Raw genomic sequence first — 19,716 nt, 5'->3', positions numbered from 1 at the left:
CCAGAAGAAAGAAGATTGAAGATGCGGCTTGATAGAAGACTTCATCCCGATGATGGACTTCCGACTTCAGCCCGATGATGGATTTCTTCAGCCGCCGCTTGGATCCAGACTTCAGCCCGAGGATGGACATCACTCTTCAGCCCCCCGCTTGGGCTTGGATCAAGACTTCGGAGGACCGATCGGTGATACCCGGTGAGGTGAAGATAAGGTAGGAAGATCTTCAGGGGCTTAGTGTTAGGTTTATTTAAGGGGGGTTTGGGTTATATTAGGGGTATGTGGGTGGTGGGTTGTAATGTTGGGGGGGTATTGTATGTTTTTTTTACAGGCAAAAGAGCTGAATTCTTTGGGGCATGCCCCGCAAAGGGCCCTGTTCAGGGCTGGTAAGGTAAAAGAGCTTTGAACTTTAGTAATTTAGAATAGGGTAGGACATTTTTTTATTTTGGGGGGCTTTGTTATTTTATTAGGGGGCTTAGAGTAGGTGTAATTAGTTTAAAATTGTTGTAAGATTTTTCTTATGTTTGTAAATATTTTTTTATTTTTTGTAGCTTAGTTCTTTTTTATTTTTTGTACTTTAGTTAGTTTATTTAATTGTATTTATTTGTAGATATTGTATTTAATTAATTTATTGATAGTGTAGTGTTAGGTTTAATTGTAACTTAGGTTAGGATTTATTTTACAGGTGATTTTGTTATTATTTAACTAGGTAACTATTAAATAGTTATTAACTATTTAATAGCTATTGTACCTGGTTAAAATAATTACAAAGTTGCCTGTAAAATAAATATTAATCCTAAAATAGCTACAATGTAATTATAATTTATATTGTAGCTATATTAGGGTTTATTTTACAGGTAAGTATTTAGATTTAAATAGGAATAAGTTATTTAATAAGAGTTAATTTATTTTGTTAGAATAAAATTATATTTAACTTAGGGGGGTGTTAGGGTTAGGGTTAGAATTAGCTTTAGGGGTTAAAAAATGTATTAGAATAGCGGTGAGCTCCGGTCGGCAGATTAGGGGTTAATAAGTGTAGGTAGCTGGCGGCGACGTTGTGGGGGGCAGATTAGGGGTTAATAAATATAATATAGGGGTCGGCGGTGTTAGGGGCAGCAGATTAGGGGTACATAAGGATAATGTAGGTGGCTGCGCTTTGCGGTCGGCAGATTAGGGGTTAATAAGTGTAGGTAGCTGGCGGCAACGTTGTGGGGGGCAGATTAGGGGTTAATAAATATAATATAGGGGTCGGTGGTGTTAGGGGCAGCAGATTAGGGGTACATAAGGATAACGTAGGTGGCGGCGCTTTGCGGTCGGCAGATTAGGGGTTAATAAGTGTAGGTAGCTGGCAGCGACGTTGTGGGGGGCAGATTAGTGGTTAATAAATATAATATAGGGGTCGGCGGTGTTAGGGGCAGCAGATTAGGGGTACATAAGGATAACGTAGGTGGCGGCGCTTTGCGGTCGGCAGATTAGGGGTTAATAAGTGTAGGTAGCTGGCAGCGACGTTGTGGGGGGCAGATTAGGGGTTAATAAATATAATATAGGGGTCGGCGGTGTTAGGGGCAGCAGATTAGGGGTACATAAGTATAACGTAGGTGGCGGTCGGCAGATTAGGGGTTAAATTTTTTTATTAGATTGGCAGCGATGTGGGGGGGACCTCGGTTTAGGGGTACATAGGTAGTTTATGGGTGTTAGTGTACTTTAGAATACAGTAGTTAAGAGCTTTATAAACCGGCGTTAGCCCAGAAAGCTCTTAACTACTGACTTTTTTCTGCGGCTGGAGTTTGGTCGTTAGATTTCTAACGCTCACTCCAGACACAACTCTAAATACCGGAGTTAGAAAGATCCCATTGAAAAGATAGGATACGCAATTGACGTAAGGGGATCTGCGGTATGGAAAAGTCGCGGCTGGAAAGTGAGCGTTAGACCCTTTCCTGACTGACTCCAAATACCGGCGGTAGCCTAAAACCAGCGTTAGGAGCCTCTAACGCTGGTTTTCACGGCTACCGCCAAACTCCAAATCTAACCGTAAGCCTTTGAGGGCTGCCTCTTATCACATGCTTTTTAAATCTCTTTTCAACACAAAGAGACAGAAAGTACACGTGGGCCATATAGATAACACTGTTCAGGCACAGGGGGTTATTTAAGATTTAGCACAAAAAAATGCTAAATTTAAGACGATAGATAATAAACAGTCACAGTCATGTGATCAGGGGGCTGGGAGAAGGTTCCTAGATACAAGGTAATCATAGAGGTAAAAAAGTATATTAATATAACTGTGTTGGTTATGCAAAACTGGGGAATGGGTAATAAAGGGATTATCTATCTTTTAAAACAATAACAATTCTATGGTAGACTGTCCATTTAATTTAAAATGAGCTGTAGATGTTTTTCTGACAAGTTTTAAAATTTTCTTCAATTTGTCGACACCGTATCATGTGACAGCCATCTGTCAATCACAGACTCATATACGTATGCTGAACATGCTGAGTAGTAGCTGGTACCCCAGAAAGTGTGCATAGAAAAAGTGCAGTTTCATTATCAAATTTAATTGGAAAGTCTCTTAAAGGGACACTAAAGTCAAAATTAAAGTTTCATGATTCAGATAAAGCATGCAATTTGAAAAAAACTTTCCATATATATTTCCATTATCAAAACATGCAAAATAATTTTTATATGCACACTTTCTGGGGTTCCAGCTCCTACTGAGCATATGCAAAATTCAACAATATACCTATATTTAAAGTGAACATTAGAGGTTCATACCGGTGCCTGGGATGTACCACATGTAATGGTCTCATACCTACCAAGACATTCCATCATCCGCACACTAAACGGACATACACCATCGGACATTCACTATCTTGCAATACTAAGCATGTAGTCTTTTTAATATTCTGCTCGTGTTCCTAGTTCTACATGGGGAAAACCATTGGTACACTACGCAAAAGAATGGCAAATTACAGAGGAGCCATACAATTGGCATTGGAAAAAGATGAATAGGAGCAACCTGTTGCACGACACTGTCAGGGTACAGGTAAATGACATATATATATATATATATATATGTAAATAGGACAGCGGAATGTATTTATATATGAAGCCATATTTTTATCAGGTATTATTAAAATGGGATTGCAATTCTGATGTCAGGATTTAACTCTAAACCCACATGATTTGAATACACATCTCAAGACTTAAATACAGACAGAATGTCTCCAGAGACTTTAAAACACAGCATTTGCTCCCTAGCGGAATCTGTTGGCGCTCTACAAATACCCGATAATAATAATAATAATAATAGCTGGAGGTGAAAACTTCAAGGAAGAATAATTTGTTTTAAAAAGGAACTGGTAATTGGCACAGGCTTGTAAAATGACCATGTTTATTTAACTATATACAGAGTTTTATGGTTTGAGATAGTACAAGGACCATTGAACCAGTTCAAAGAAACCCCTTAGTTATTTGGAGTCAATAATCTTTGTGACTTGAAAATAAACATCTGCTAACAGAGACCATGTGATCATTACCTGGAAATATGTGATAAAATCTCCTGTTTCTCTGCAGCGTTGCCTGATAGTCTGATTTAAGTGGCATATTTTGTGAGAACTTTAACCATTTACATTCAAATGCAAATGACCCCTGCTATGTAACTCTGACACTTAAATATACGTAATGCAGACACTACGTCTGGGGGAGGATAACACTGAACCAGGGACTTTGGAGATAAAAACATTTTTTTTATTCTCTCTGGCCTAGATTTAGAGTTCGGCGGTAAAAGGGCTGTTAACGCTCCGCGGGCTTTTTTCTGGCCGCACCATAAATTTAACTCTGGTATCGAGAGTTTAAACAAATGCTGCGTTAGGCTCCAAAAAAGGAGCGTAGAGCATTTTTACCGCAAATGCAACTCTCGATACCAGAGTTGCTTACGGACGCGGCCGGCCTCAAAAACGTGCTCGTGCACGATTCTCCCATAGGAAACAATGGGACTGTTTGAGCTGAAAAAAAACCTAACACCTGCAAAAAAAGCAGCGTTCAGCTCCTAACGCAGCCCCATTGATTCCTATGGGGAAACACTTCCTACGTCTGCACCTAACACCCTAACATGTACCCCGAGTCTAAACACCCCTAACCTTACACTTATTAACCCCTAATCTGCCGTCCCCGCTATCGCTGACCCCTGCATATTTTTTTTAACCCCTAATCTGCCGCTCCGTAAACCGCCGCAACCGACGTTATCCCTATGTACCCCTAATCTGCTGCCCTAACATCGCCGACCCCTATGTTATATTTATTAACCCCTAATCTGCCCCCCCACAACGTCGCCGACACCTACCTACACTTATTAACCCCTAATCTGCCGAGCGGACCTGAGCGCTACTATAATAAAGTTATTAACCCCCTAATCCGCCTCACTAACCCTATCATAAATAGTATTAACCCCTAATCTGCCCTCCCTAACATCGCCGACACCTACCTTCAATTATTAACCCCTAAACTTCCGATCGGAGCTCACCGCTATTCTAATAAATGGATTAACCCCTAAAGCTAAGTCTAACCCTAACACTAACACCCCCCTAACTTAAATATAATTTAAATCTAACGAAATAAATTAACTCTTATTAAATAAATGATTCCTATTTAAAGCTAAATACTTACCTGTAAAATAAATCCTAATATAGCTACAATATAAATTATAATTATATTATAGCTATTTTAGGATTTATATTTATTTTACAGGCAACTTTGTAATTATTTTAACCAGGTACAATAGCTATTAAATAGTTAAGAACTATTTAATAGTTACCTAGTTAAAATAATAACAAATTTACCTGTAAAATAAATCCTAACCTAAGATATAATTAAACCTAACACTACCCTATCAATAAAATAATTAAATAAACTACCTACAATTACCTACAATTAACCTAACACTACACTATCAATAAATTAATTAAACACAATTCCTACAAATAAATACAATTAAATAAACTAGCTAAAGTACAAAAAATAAAAAAGAACTAAGTTACAGAAAATAAAAAAATATTTACAAACATAATAAAAATATTACAACAATTTTAAACTAATTACACCTACTCTAAGCCCCCTAATAAAATAACAAAGCCCCCCAAAATAAAAAATTCCCTACCCTATTCTAAATTAAAAAAGTTACAAGCTCTTTTACCTTACCAGCCCTGAACAGGGCCCTTTGCGGGGCATGCCCCAAGAATTTCAGCTCTTTTGCCTGTAAAAAAAAACATACAATAGCCCCCCCCAACATTACAACCCACCACCCACATACCCCTAATCTAACCCAAACCCCCCTTAAATAAACCAAACACTAAGCCCCTGAAGATCTTCCTACCTTGTCTTCACCATCCAGGTATCACCGATCCGTCCTGGCTCCAAGATCTTCATCCAACCCAAGCGGGGGTTGGCGATCCATAATCCGGTGCTCCAAAGTCTTCCTCCTATCCGGCAAGAAGAGGACATCCGGACCGGCAAACATCTTCTCCAAGCGGCATCTTCGATCTTCTTCCATCCGGTGCGGAGCGGGTCCATCTTGAAGCAGGCGACGCGGATCCATCCTCTTCTTCCGATGTCTCCCGACTAATGACGGTTCCTTTAAGGGACGTCATCCAAGATGGCGTCCCTCGAATTCCGATTGGCTGATAGGATTCTATCAGCCAATCGGAATTAAGGTAGGAATTTTCTGATTGGCTGATGGAATCAGCCAATCAGAATCAAGTTCAATCCGATTGGCCCGATCCCATCAGCCAATCAGATTGAGCTCGCATTCTATTGGCTGATCGGAACAGCCAATAGAATGCAAGCTCAATCTGATTGGCTGATTGGATCAGCCAATCGGATTGAACTTGATTCTGATTGGCTGATTCCATCAGCCAATCAGAAAATTCCTACCTTAATTCCGATTGGCTGATAGAATCCTATCAGCCAATCGGAATTCGAGGGACGCCATCTTGGATGACGTCCCTTAAAGGAACCGTCATTAGTCGGGAGACATCAGAAGAAGAGGATGGATCCGCGTCGCCTGCTTCAAGATGGACCCGCTCCGCACCGGATGGAAGAAGATCGAAGATGCCGCTTGGAGAAGATGTTTGCCGGTCCGGATGTCCTCTTCTTGCCGGATAGGAGGAAGACTTTGGAGCACCGGATTATGGATCGCCAACCCCCGCTTGGGTTGGATGAAGATCTTGGAGCCAGGACGGATCGGTGATACCTGGATGGTGAAGACAAGGTAGGAAGATCTTCAGGGGCTTAGTGTTAGGTTTATTTAAGGGGGGTTTGGGTTAGATTAGGGGTATGTGGGTGGTGGGTTGTAATGTTGGGGGGGGGGTATTGTATGTTTTTTTTTACAGGCAAAAGAGCTGAAATTCTTGGGGCATGCCCCGCAAAGGGCCCTGTTCAGGGCTGGTAAGGTAAAAGAGCTTGTAACTTTTTTAATTTAGAATAGGGTAGGGAATTTTTTATTTTGGGGGGCTTTGTTATTTTATTAGGGGGCTTAGAGTAGGTGTAATTAGTTTAAAATTGTTGTAATATTTTTATTATGTTTGTAAATATTTTTTTATTTTCTGTAACTTAGTTCTTTTTTATTTTTTGTACTTTAGCTAGTTTATTTAATTGTATTTATTTGTAGGAATTGTGTTTAATTAATTTATTGATAGTGTAGTGTTAGGTTAATTGTAGGTAATTGTAGGTAGTTTATTTAATTATTTTATTGATAGGGTAGTGTTAGGTTTAATTATAACTTAGGTTAGGATTTATTTTACAGGTAATTTTGTAATTATTTTAACTAGGTAGCTATTAAATAGTTCTTAACTATTTAATAGCTATTGTACCTGGTTAAAATAATTACAAAGTTGCCTGTAAAATAAATATTAATCCTAAAATAGCTATAATATAATAATAATTTATATTGTAGCTATATTAGGATTTATTTTACAGGTAAGTATTTAGCTTTAAATAGGAATAAGTTATTTAATAAGAGTTAATTTATTTCGTTAGATAAAAATTATATTTAACTTAGGGGGGTGTTAGTGTTAGGGTTAGACTTAGCTTTAGGGGTTAATACATTTATTAGAATAGCGGTGAGCTCCGGTCGGCAGATTAGGGGTTAATAATTGAAGTTAGGTGTCGGCGACGTTGAGGGGGGCAGATTAGGGGTTAATAAATATAAATATAGGGGTCGGCGATGTTAGGGGTATCAGATTAGGGGTACATAGGGATAACGTAGGTGGCGGCGATTTGCGGTCGGAAGATTAGGGGTTAATTATTTTAAGTAGCTTGCGGCGACGTTGTGTGGGGCAAGTTAGGGGTTAATAAATATAATATAGGGGTCGGCGGGGTTAGGGGCAGCAGATTAGGGGTACATAAGGATAACGTAGGTGGCGGTCGGCAGATTAGGGGTTAAAAATTTTAATCGAGTGGCGGCGGTGTGGGGGGACCTCGGTTTAGGGGTACATAGGTAGTTTATGGGTGTTAGTGTACTTTAGGGTACAGTAGTAAGAGCTTTATAAACGGCATTAGCCAGAAAGCTCTTAACTCCTGCTATTTTCAGGCGGCTGGAATTTTGTCGTTAGAGCTCTAACGCTCACTGCAGAAACGACTCTAAATACCGGCGTTAGAAAGATCCCATTGAAAAGATAGGCTACGCAAATGGCGTAGGGGGATCTGCGGTATGGAAAAGTCGCGGCTGAAAAGTGAGCGTTAGACCCTTTAATCACTGACTCCAAATACCAGCGGGCGCCCAAAACCAGCGTTAGGAGCCTCTAACGCTGGTTTTGACGGCTAACGCCGAACTCTAAATCTAGGCCTCTGTTTTCCAGAAATCTAATGAAAATTATAAGAGTAACTGATTTAATGAGATATCTGGATGAATGAATATATGACAGTGTGTAATCTGCTGATTTTTGTATAATTTTGAACACTGCATAGAAATGAATGTGTGTATATATATATATATGTATATATATATTTTGAAAGCATAAAATGTCTTAGCGTCTGTGTTTTTAAGAATATTTGTGTACCTAAAAAGAAATGATTAATAACACTTATTTTTATTTCAGATGGACCATAGACAAGATTCATGCATTCAGAATTTGTTAGAAATGTGAAACATGCTGTATTTGTATGAATATATATATATATATATATATATATATAAAACAGATGTATAAATGCCATTAATTTCAGAATAATTAGCATAGAGTCATAAAGGCTGCTAACTTTGAGTGCTAAAGGCTGCTGCTGGATAACTCTTGCTAACCCGGAAGGAATAACTGCTGCAGTTATTATTAAGCACACAGCTACTCTTATGCTCCATATGCAGATATCCCAATTTTTTGTATTCTGAGGTGAGATTGTTCCTGTTAAGAAATACTGGATATCGATTGGTGTTCATCTTGGTAATGTATTAAAAGATTGCTGTAGTAAATAAATTAAAAGAGCAGTTTGTATTTTAGTTTATATTCATAGTCTGTGTATTGTTAAACATATACCCTTAATGCTAAGTAATTCATCTGTGCAAAACATAGAATATATATATATATATCTTAAAATTGGTTTTAATTATAAGTAACTAAGAATTTGTTCCAGTTTAAATAGACATTTAAAGTCACTGTTTAAATTAAGAATATATGTATTTTTAGTATTCTAATTAGAATTATATTAGAATCAATTGCAGCTAAATGGCTGAGTATATATATATATATTGTTCTATTGTTAACTAAGCACTGTTAAAATTGTATTGTTTAAAGGTTAACAATTAAATATCTTGAAATCTCATGGTGTTAACTGAATGAAATTCTATTGTGAGTAAGGCTAATTTTAAAGGTAAACTTTTATGAATTTTGCATAGCATATTTAAATAGTTTTTAAACGCGTATAATATTGATTCATATTCTGATTCCTGCATATATATATATTTCAATGTGTTCATAGATATTTACTAATAAAAAGAATTCAGGTATTTATATTAATTTTATTGTCTTAGTATATGCATATTTGATTGTGGGTTTAGTTTAAAGAATTTAAAGATTGTTAAGTATATATTAAGTTATAACCCTGCCATTTACTCACATATTATTTGGAGAGTACTGCTAATATCCTTATAAATATACTGACATATTATATGGAGGCACTTGCATGAGATATTATTAATATTTATCATATTGATATAATATATTTGTAGTAAATAGAAATTATTATAAAAGAGAGAAAAAATTTCATATTTCGAAATTAATATTTTGAAAATATAGTTGTTTTTTTTAAGATTGAAATATTGATGTTCATATTTCGAGATTGATATTGATATTTTGAAATATTATTAAAGATTAATTTTTGAAAAATTAATACAAATATTAATTTTTCATATTTCAACATTCATAAAAATATTAATTTTTCATATTTCCAAATTCATAAAAATATAAATTTTTCATATTTCAAAATTAATATTATTTTTTTTTTTAAATATATATATTTTTTTCTCTCTCTTTTTATTGGTAAAAATTGTATTAGCGTTTTAATTTAACTAAATACTAAACCAATATAATAATGTCTGTAGCCAGAAGTGAATCTGTACTTAGCGTTGAAAATGGTCCCCTGACAATACCCCTTACTCGAGGTCAGGTCCTTAAGAGGGACATTATAGACCACATTAAAGAGAGGCTTAATATTGCAGGCGAATTAAATGATTTTATGGATATGCTTGAAATTAAGGCTAAAAATATTGCTGTTGATAATAATATGTGGAATGAAAACAATGAATTATTCCAAGAATTATTAATGATTAATCAATGAAAGGCTCTCAAAAAGCGAGACAAACTAATACTAAAATCTTGGCCCCTTGTGATATGCATTATTGACGAAATGTCGCTTTGCCTCATAGACAAAGAATTGCAAATACAGGAGCTAGAAAGTAGTATTCGCTCCTCATGCAGATGCAAAGAGAATTTAAAAATAGCCAAAAATAAAATGGATGAGTTTGCCCAAAACCTAACCACCTTAGATAAGCATAACATAGACTTACTAGCACAGGTACAAGAGTTAAATAAACAGCTTGTGCAAAGCCAGAGAGAATTAAGTGATTTAAAAAGGTCATATCGCCATAATGAAAACCCCTATATTAACAGTGAGAATAATGCAGATAATTCTAACTCCCTTAGAGAACGCGTCAGGGACGAAGTGCAGAAATATATGGAAGAGTGTAGACAAATGACCCCTGTTGGGTCAGAAATAGATTTCCCAAATAGGCAATTACCTCATGATGTAAATTTAGGGAGCTGCTGCAACTCAGCTGATGAGTGGGAGGGAAACTTTAATAGAGAGTCAGAAGGTGGAGCTAGATACCCAAATAGCCCATATACATAGGGGGTCTCCCCATGGTGAAAATAGGGAACACTCCAACCCCAAAAATAAGGCTCCTAGAGAATCCCAAAATAAGTCTAATAAGGTATATGACTCCCATAAAATAGTTACTTTGCTAAAGGGTGCAGTACCTTTATTCTTCAACAAGGGAACAAACTCTGTAATTGATCACTTAGAGGCCTTTGAAAATGCATTAGCTATAATGAATGTTACAAGTGAGAAATTAAAAATTAAATTTCTGCCCTGGGTATTTGAAGGTAAACATCACAAATTCTTTACTTCACTAAAGGATATGAATATTCATTCCTGGAGTGAAATAAAACGACAGTGCAGAAAAGAATTCGGGCAACATCGCACTAAAACTGCAGTATATAGTTTAAAATGTAGTGCGAATCAAAGTCCCATAGAGTTCCTTTCTGTATTGAAAAATGCGTACAGTATGGCTGAAGATAATCCCATATTTGAATGCTCAGAGTTTGTAAATTTATATTTTGAAGCACTGCCCACACCCATCAAAATTAATTTAGCTAGAGCTTTTGATGAGAACTGTTCCTTGGAGTGGCTGATCAAAGAGAGTACAAAGTTATACTCTATTCAGCAGTCCGGTGAACAGGGGGTTTAAAGGGAACCAAAACCCAAAATTATGGCAGAAACTAGGGTGTCGCCTAGCCCCCTAAATTTGGAGTCTAAAAAGAAAACCTATGCGGAGGTGGCCAGAGAAAACAGGCCATCTCCACAGAGGTTTAACTCTACCCCTCCCCAACACGGGCTGAGGCGCAGAGAGACTATAGCCAAAGCGGGGGACATACTCAGGCGAATAATTACTCCCAAAAAGAATACGCACAGAATAATTGGTACCCACGCAAAGGTAGATACAATAGATGGCGAAGATATTCTCAGGATAACCAGACACCCTAAGTAAATAATGCTCCCGAAAATACTAATGCTGAACAAATTGAATTCCAGGGGCAACCATGCCAGGACAGAAATAGCGTCTCTGATTCTGAGGGGAACAAATGGTCCAGGAATCATTATTATGGGGCATCCAGAGATAGGCCCAGGAGTAGAGGTAACTTGTACGATCAGGTAGATATGCTTTATACCCAGTTAAATCGGTTGAGCGAACATTTCGCTAATATGAGTCAAGCTTTTATGGCTCAGCAACCGAACAATACTGTTTTAGGGGTACAGCCAGTGGTCAGCAGTGGACCACAGGCACAGTCATAAATACTGCAGTACCACCTGAAAGGGAGGGGAGAGATATACAAAATGTAATGATAAATGTCAAAAATGATACTAATCATGTTCTCTCCCCACAGACTGGAAACGGACGATTTAGCTGTGATGACAAGCAACCTCATCCGGGAAAAATTAACAAATCTCTTCCTTTGCAGCACTCTCTTAACCTTATTTCCACAGATGCAGTACACAAGAACCCAGTCGACCCTGTCATAAAGGAGACTGGTTGGTATGAAGTTTCCTCTGCATCATGTAATACGGCGGATTCAGGTAACATGTGGCGAAGCCCACAGATGTATGATAATGCCAATTTTATGTGTGAAATGGTAGAAACTGCAGGGAGATATTATGTATTAGCTGAGCTGCAAGATTCAGTCTCCAACCCTATCATGGGATTAATTGATACGGGGTCTCAGGCAACTATTTTATCCCACAGGTACTACACACAGCTAAACGAGCTAACACCCCACAAACCTAAAATAAAAGAATTTGATGGTTCTCTAATAGGTGTTGGGGGTGATTCTTTAAAAGTCTACGGTACGGCCTGGTTAAAATTTAAATTGGGGAACAGGGTCATAAGACACCCTGTCATTATAGTGGATCTGCCAACTGATCGTTTAATTATTGGTAGTGATCTTCTGAAGCGATTAAGCACCGTAATTGATTGAATAAATAATGTAATTTGGTCACAAGTTAAAAGGCCTATCAATTATGAGAAATCTCGTATATCTCGCCCCCGACATAACTGTCACATGGTGAAAGAGAAACCAGATGCTGTGGAGATTCATTTAAGAATAACTCTGTACCTGAAATCACTATTTTACAAATAGATGATCAGACTCCTTTAACTGGCTCTGATGGTAATACTTTTAAAATTTCACCGGGAAAGATAGCGAATATTTCCTTAGACGGCGATGTATTAACCGTATCTCTCCACAAGGGGGATCATAAAATCCCTAAGGGGGGGGGGGTCACGCTCAATACCTCGCAGGGATTTAGAGAGTTAAAAAGGATCTATTTATCCCTATACAGTGCATGACCTTGATACAACAAAATATGCCAAATTGAATTTAAAACAGGAAGGCCTAGATTTGGAGTTTTGTCGGTAAGGACCCGTGTAGCTAACGCCGGCTTTTTTCTGGCCGCACCATAAAAATAACTCTGGTATTGAGAGTCCACATAAAGGCTGCGTTAGGCTCCAAAAAAGGAGCGTAGAGCATTTTTAACGCAACTTCAACTCTCGATACCAGAGTTGCTTACGGACGCGGCCAGCCTCAAAAACGTGCTCGTGCACGATTCCCCCATAGGAAACAATGGGGCTGTTTGAGCTGAAAAAAAACCTAACACCTGCAAAAAAGCCGCGTTCAGCTCCTAACGCAGCCCCATTGTTTGCTATGCGTAAACACTTCCTACGTCTGCACCTAACACTCTAACATGTACCCCGAGTCTAAACACCCCTAACCTTACACTTATTAACCCCTATTCTGCCGCCCCCGCTATCGCTGACCCCTGCATATTTTTTTAACCCCTAATCTGCCGCTCCGTAAACCGCCGCTACTTACATTATCCCTATGTACCCCTAATCTGCTGCCCCTAACACCGCCGACCCCTATATTATATTTATTAACCCCTAATCTGCTCCCCACAACGTCGCCTCCACCTGCCTACACTTATTAACCCCTAATCTGCCGACTGGAGCTCACCGCTATTCTAATAAATGTATTAACCCCTAAAGCTAAGTCTAACCCTAACACTAACAACCCCCTAAGTTAAATATAATTTTAATCTAACGAAATTAATTAACTCTTATTAAATAAATTATTCCTATTTAAAGCTAAATACTTACCTGTAAAATAAATCCTAATATAGCTACAAAATAAATTATAATTACATTGTAGCTATTTTAGGATTAGTATTTATTTTACAGGTAACTTTGTATTTATTTTAACCAGGTACAATAGCTATTAAATAGTTAAGAACTATTTAATAGTTACCTAGTTAAAATAATTACAATATTACCTGTAAAATAAATCCTAACCTAAGTTACAATTAAACCTAACACTATACTATCATTAAATTAATTAAATAAAATACCTACAATTACCTACAATTAAACCTAACACTACACTATCAATAAATTAATTAAATACAATATCTACAAATAACTACAATGAAATAAACTAACTAAAGTACAAAAAATAAAAAGAACTAAGTTACAAAAAATAAAAAAATATTTACAAACATAAGAAAAATATTACAACAATTTTAAACTAATTACACCTACTCTAAGCCCCCTAATAAAATAACAAAGACCCCCAAAATAAAAAATGCCCTACCCTATTCTAAATTAATAAAGTTCAAAGCTCTTTTACCTTACCAGCCCTGAACAGGGCCCTTTGCAGGGCATGCCCCAAGAAGTTCAGCTCTTTTGCCTGTAAAAAAAAACCATACAATACCCCCCCCCCAACATTACAACCCACCACCCACATACCCCTAATCTAACCCAAACCCCCCTTAAATAAACCTAACACTAAGCCCCTGAAGATCATCCTACCTTGTCTTCACCTCACCAGGTATCACCGATCCGTCCTGGCTCCAAAATCTTCATCCAACCGAAGCGGGGGCTGGCGATCCATCATCTGGTGGCTGAAGAGGTCCAGAAGAGGCTCCAAAGTCTTCATCCTATCCGGGAAGAAGAGGCGATCCGGACCGGCAACCATCTTGATCCAAGCGGCATCTTCTATCTTCATCCGATGATGACCGGCTCCATCCTGAAGACCTCCACCGCGGACCCATCTTCTTCCGGCGATGTCCAACTGAAGAATGACGGTTCCTTTAAGGGACGTCATCCAAGATGGCTGATCGGAACAGCCAATAGAATGCAAGCTCAATCTGATTGGCTGATTGGATCAGCCAATCGGATTGAACTTGATTCTGATTGGCTGATTCCATCAGCCAATCAGAATATTCCTACCTTAATTCCGATTGGCTGATAGATGGGTCCACCGCGGACCCATCTTCTTCCGGCGATGTCCAACTGAAGAATGACGGTTCCTTTAAGGGACGTCATCCAAGATGGCGTCCCTCGAATTCCGATTGGCTGATAGGATTCTATCAGCCAATTGGAATTAAGGTAGGAATATTCTGATTAGATTGAGCTCGCATTCTATTGGCTGATCGGAACAGCCAATAGAATGCAAGCTCAATCTGATTGGCTGATTGGATCAGCCAATCGGATTGAACTTGATTCTGATTGGCTGATTCCATCAGCCAATCAGAATATTCCTACCTTAATTCCGATTGGCTGATAGAATCCTATCAGCCAATCGGAATTCGAGGGACGCAATCTTGGATGACGTCCCTTAAAGGAACCGTCATTCTTCAGTTGGACGTCGCCGGATGAAGATGGGTCCGCGGTGGAGGTCTTCAGGATGGAGCCGGTCGTCACCGGATGAAGATAGAAGATGCCGCTTGGATCAAGATGGTTGCCGGTCCGGATCGCCTCTTCTTACCGGATAGGATGAAGACTTTGGAGCCTCTTCTGGACCTCTTCAGCCACCGGATGATGGATCGCCAGCCCCCGCTTGGGTTGGATGAAGATTTTGGAGCCAGGACGGATCGGTGATACCTGGTGAGGTGAAGACAAGGTAGGATGATCTTCAGGGGCTTAGTGTTAGGTTTATTTAAGGGGGGTTTGGGTTAGATTAGGGGTATGTGGGTGGTGGGTTGTAATGTTGGGGGGGGTATTGTATGTTTTTTTTTTACAGGCAAAAGAGCTGAACTTCTTGGGGCATGCCCCGCAAAGGGCCCTGTTCAGGGCTGGTAAGGTAAAAGATCTTTGAACTTTATTAATTTAGAATAGGGTAGGGTATTTTTTATTTTGGGGGTCTTTGTCATTTTATTAGGGGGCTTAGAGTAGGTGTAATTAGTTTAAAATTGTTGTAATATTTTTCTTATGTTTGTAAATATTTTTTTATTTTTTGTAACTTAGTTCTTTTTTATTTTTTGTACTTTAGTTAGTTTATTTCATTGTAGTTATTTGTAGATATTGTATTTAATTAATGTATTGATAGTGTAGTGTTAGGTTTAATTGTAGGTAATTATAGGTATTTTATTTAATTAATTTAATGATAGTATAGTGTTAGGTTTAATTGTAACTTAGGTTAGGATTTATTTTACAGGTAATTTTGTAATTATTTTAACTAGGTAGCTATTAAATAGTTCTTAACTATTTAATAGCTATTGTACATGGTTAAAATAATTACAAAGTTGCCTGTAAAATAAATATTAATCCTAAAATAGCTACAATGTAATTATAATTTATATTGTAGCTATATTAGGATTTGTTTTACAGGTAAGTATTTAGCTTTAAATAGGAATAATTTATTTAATAAGAGTTAATTAATTTCGTTAGATTAAAATTATATTTAACTTAGGGGGGTGTTAGTGTTAGGGTTAGACTTAGCTTTAGGGGTTAATACATTTATTAGAATAGCGGTGAGCTCCGGTCGGCAGATTAGGGGTTAATAATTGAAGTTAGGTGTCAGCGATGTTAGGGAGGGCAGATTAGGGGTTAATACTATTTATTATAGGGTTAGTGAGGCAGATTTGGGGTTAATAACTTTATTATAGTAGCGGTGCGGTCCGCTCGGCAGATTAGGTGTTAATAAGTGTAGGCAGGTGGAGGCGACGTTGAGGGGGGCAGATTAGGGGTTAATAAATATATTATAGGGGTCGGCGGTGTTAGGGGCAGCAGATTAGGGGGTACATAGCTATAATGTAGGTGGCGGCGCTTTGCGGTCGGCAGATTAGGGGTTAATTATTGTAGGTAGCTGGCAGCGACGTTGTGGGGGGCAGATTAGGGGTTAATAAATATAATACAGGGGTCGGCGGTGTTAGGGGCAGCAGATTAGGGGTACATAAGTATAACATAGGTGGCGGTCGGCAGATTAGGGGTTAAAAAAATTTAATCGAATGGCGGCGATGTGGGGGGACCTCGGTTTAGGGGTACATAGGTAGTTTATGGGTGTTAGTGTACTTTAGAGTACAGTAGTTAAGAGCTTTATGAACCGGCGTTAGCCCAGAAAGCTCTTAACTACTGACTTTTTTCCTGCGGCTGGAGTTTTGTCGTTAGATTTCTAACGCTCACTTCAGCCACGACTCTAAATACCGGAGTTAGAAAAATCCCATTGAAAAGATAGGATACGCAATTTACGTAAGGGGATCTGCGGTATGGAAAAGTCGCGGCTGAAAAGTGAGCGTTAGACCCTTTTTTGAGTGACTCCAAATACCGGAGTTAGCCTAAAACCAGCGTTAGGAGCCTCTAACGCTGGTTTTCACGGCTACCGCCAAACTCCAAATCTATGTTGAAAAGATTTTATTCAAGGATTTTACAAATACAATATATCAATGATCAAATATTCCAATAGTCAAAGGTCATTCCAATAATAAAGTAAATACTCCAGAAATACACGTTATGTTATACAGGTTCGAAGTTAATACAGTTCATTCCGAACATTCAATGTAGATGCTACAAACAACATTTCATCTGGCATAGTCCGTGTCCGCCCCCCCCTCCTCCTGGAGGCCTCGTGGTAGTGTATGAAAGGTTCCCATTGTAACAGGATGTTTTTTTATCATTTAGGTATTCTGCTGAGGCACTTGCTTTATCAAAATGGTATATCATCTTTTTTTTTATCAGTTCGAAGCTCGGGGGGAGTCCCTTCCAAAATTGGGCTATACCTAGTCTAACTATTGTGCAAACCCATCTTCCTAGTTTGTTATTGTGTCTAGAGAGCCCCGGAATCGGGAAGTGGAGCAGAGCTTGTTCCATGGTTAGCTTTATTGTTTTTTCGAAGATCTTGCTCATGAAATTTGAGGCTTGATCCCATATCTCTTTAACGTATCTACATTCCCACCACATATGTGGGTATGTCCCAAGCTCCCCACATCCTCTATAGCAGAACTTGGTTAAGGGGTCCCCTTTTCCCCCTGATCTAGTCGGGAATAAGTACCATCTGAAGGCTACTTTAATAAAGTTTTCTTTGAGAGTTGCGTTTTGTGTGAAAGATAAACCATCGCTGAGATTGTCTCTCCAAGTCCCAATTGACCAAGTCCTCCCTGTGTCATTTTCCCATTTTAACATTAAGGGGGGTTTGATATCTGGAGGGGGGTTGTTAAATAAGGTGTAAAGGGTTGAAATTCCACCTCTTATATGATAATCAGCCAGACAGAGCTTTTCTAATGTGGTGGTTACGGGGGCTCTCTCGGTCCCCATGATTTGATATACTCTAGATTTTAGTTGGAGGTAATGGTACCAAATATTCCTATCTTCTGTGTCTAGGGCCTGGTATTGTGTGAAGGAAATCATTTTACCCTCTTTATATACATCTGCAATCCTGTAAAGCCCTTTGTTATGCCATTTCTGTTGTACAGTGCTATCAAATGAGGAGGTTTGGGTTATCAATGGTGTGATCGCTGATCTTTTATTTAGTAATGGAAATCTAGAGTTCAATATCTTCCAAATGTGTAAGGTATGTTGAATTGCTATGAATTCACTTTTCTTATGAGTGGTGGGGGTATCTGGGGTCCATAAAAGGTGTGAGAGTGGTGTAGTGTTCATAACAGCAGATTCAATGTTTAGCCACTGTGAATTGTTTTTAGTTTTGAACCAGTGTAAAGTTTGGGCGACGCGGGCCGAGTAATAGTATGGAATTAGATTTGGGAGACCCACTCCTCCCATCTTTTTGGGGGAACACATGAGTGTTTTATTGATTCTGGCTCGTTTCCCCTGCCACACAAATCGTAAGATGTCTTTTTGAAGCTTATGTAAGTCAGAATGAGGAAGGGTGATGGGTAAGGAGCGAAATAAGTATAGTAATTTGGGTAACAAAGACATCTTGACCGAGATAATTCTACCATAAAGGGAGATTTTAAGTTTCATCCATTTAGTTAAAAGGGCTCTGATTTTTTTAAACATGGGGAGATAATTTATATTGTATAGAGAGTGTATATTGCTAGAGAGTTGGATTCCTAAATATTTAATGGACTTCTTGGGCCATCCAAATGAGAAGTTTAGCTCTATTAATTTTTTGGTGTGGGCTGGAATTCCAACTCCTAGGGCTTCGCATTTATCTCCGTTAATTTTATAGCCCGATAAAGTCCCGAATTGTTGGATGATTTTATATACTAGTGGAAGGGATAGTAGTGGTTTTGTTAATGTCAATATCACGTCATCCGCAAATAGGGAGATCTTGTGTTCAGAGTGTCCCACCTCAATTCCTGATATGTCCTTATTTTCTCTGATTTTGATAGCCAGTGGTTCAATGCTTAAAGCAAATAAAAGTGGGGATAACGGGCAACCTTGTCTGGTGCCGTTGTTAATATGTATTGGTGAAGATTGGTAGCCTGATAATTTAACCAAAGCTGTCGGGAATGAGTATAGAGATTTGATAGCGTCATAGAACTCCCCTTTGATGCCTACCTTTTCAAGTACTGCAAACATAAAACCCCAATCAACTCTATCAAATGCCTTCTCTGCGTCCAAAGATAGAAACAGAGAAGGCACTCGTCCAACAGTGTCTACGTTAATAAGGTCTATAATTTTTCTCGTGTTATCTGGGGCTTCCCTTTGAGAAATAAATCCTACCTGATCTGGGTGAATTAATTTAAGGAGAAGTGGATTTAGACGATTTGCAAGAATTTTGGTAAATAGTTTGATATCCTGATTAATCAGGGAGATGGGCCTATAATTTTGGCAGTGATGTTTGTTCTTGCCTGGTTTTGGGATCACTGAAATTCTGGCCATCAACATTTCTCTTGGTATTTCCTTGCCCTGCATCATAGCGTTGAATACTTTAACTAATTGTGGTACTAGTAATGGCTGTAGTGTTTTGTAAAAAATGCCAGGGTAACCGTCAGGGCCTGGGGCTTTAGATCCTTTAAGATTTTTGATACTAAGTTTTATTTCTTCTTGTGTTATGGGGCGGTTTAAGGAGTCCAATTCCTCCTCTGTTAGTGTTGGTAGTTTACTATCTCCAAGAAACGATATTAAGTCTGGTGTTTTATTTCTGCCTTTATGCGAGTTAGGAATAT

This window comes from Bombina bombina, chromosome 1, assembly GCF_027579735.1.
Source record: "Bombina bombina isolate aBomBom1 chromosome 1, aBomBom1.pri, whole genome shotgun sequence".
In the NCBI taxonomy this organism is placed as follows: Eukaryota; Metazoa; Chordata; class Amphibia; order Anura; family Bombinatoridae; genus Bombina; species Bombina bombina.
Note: the sequence above shows the minus strand (reverse complement) of the source record.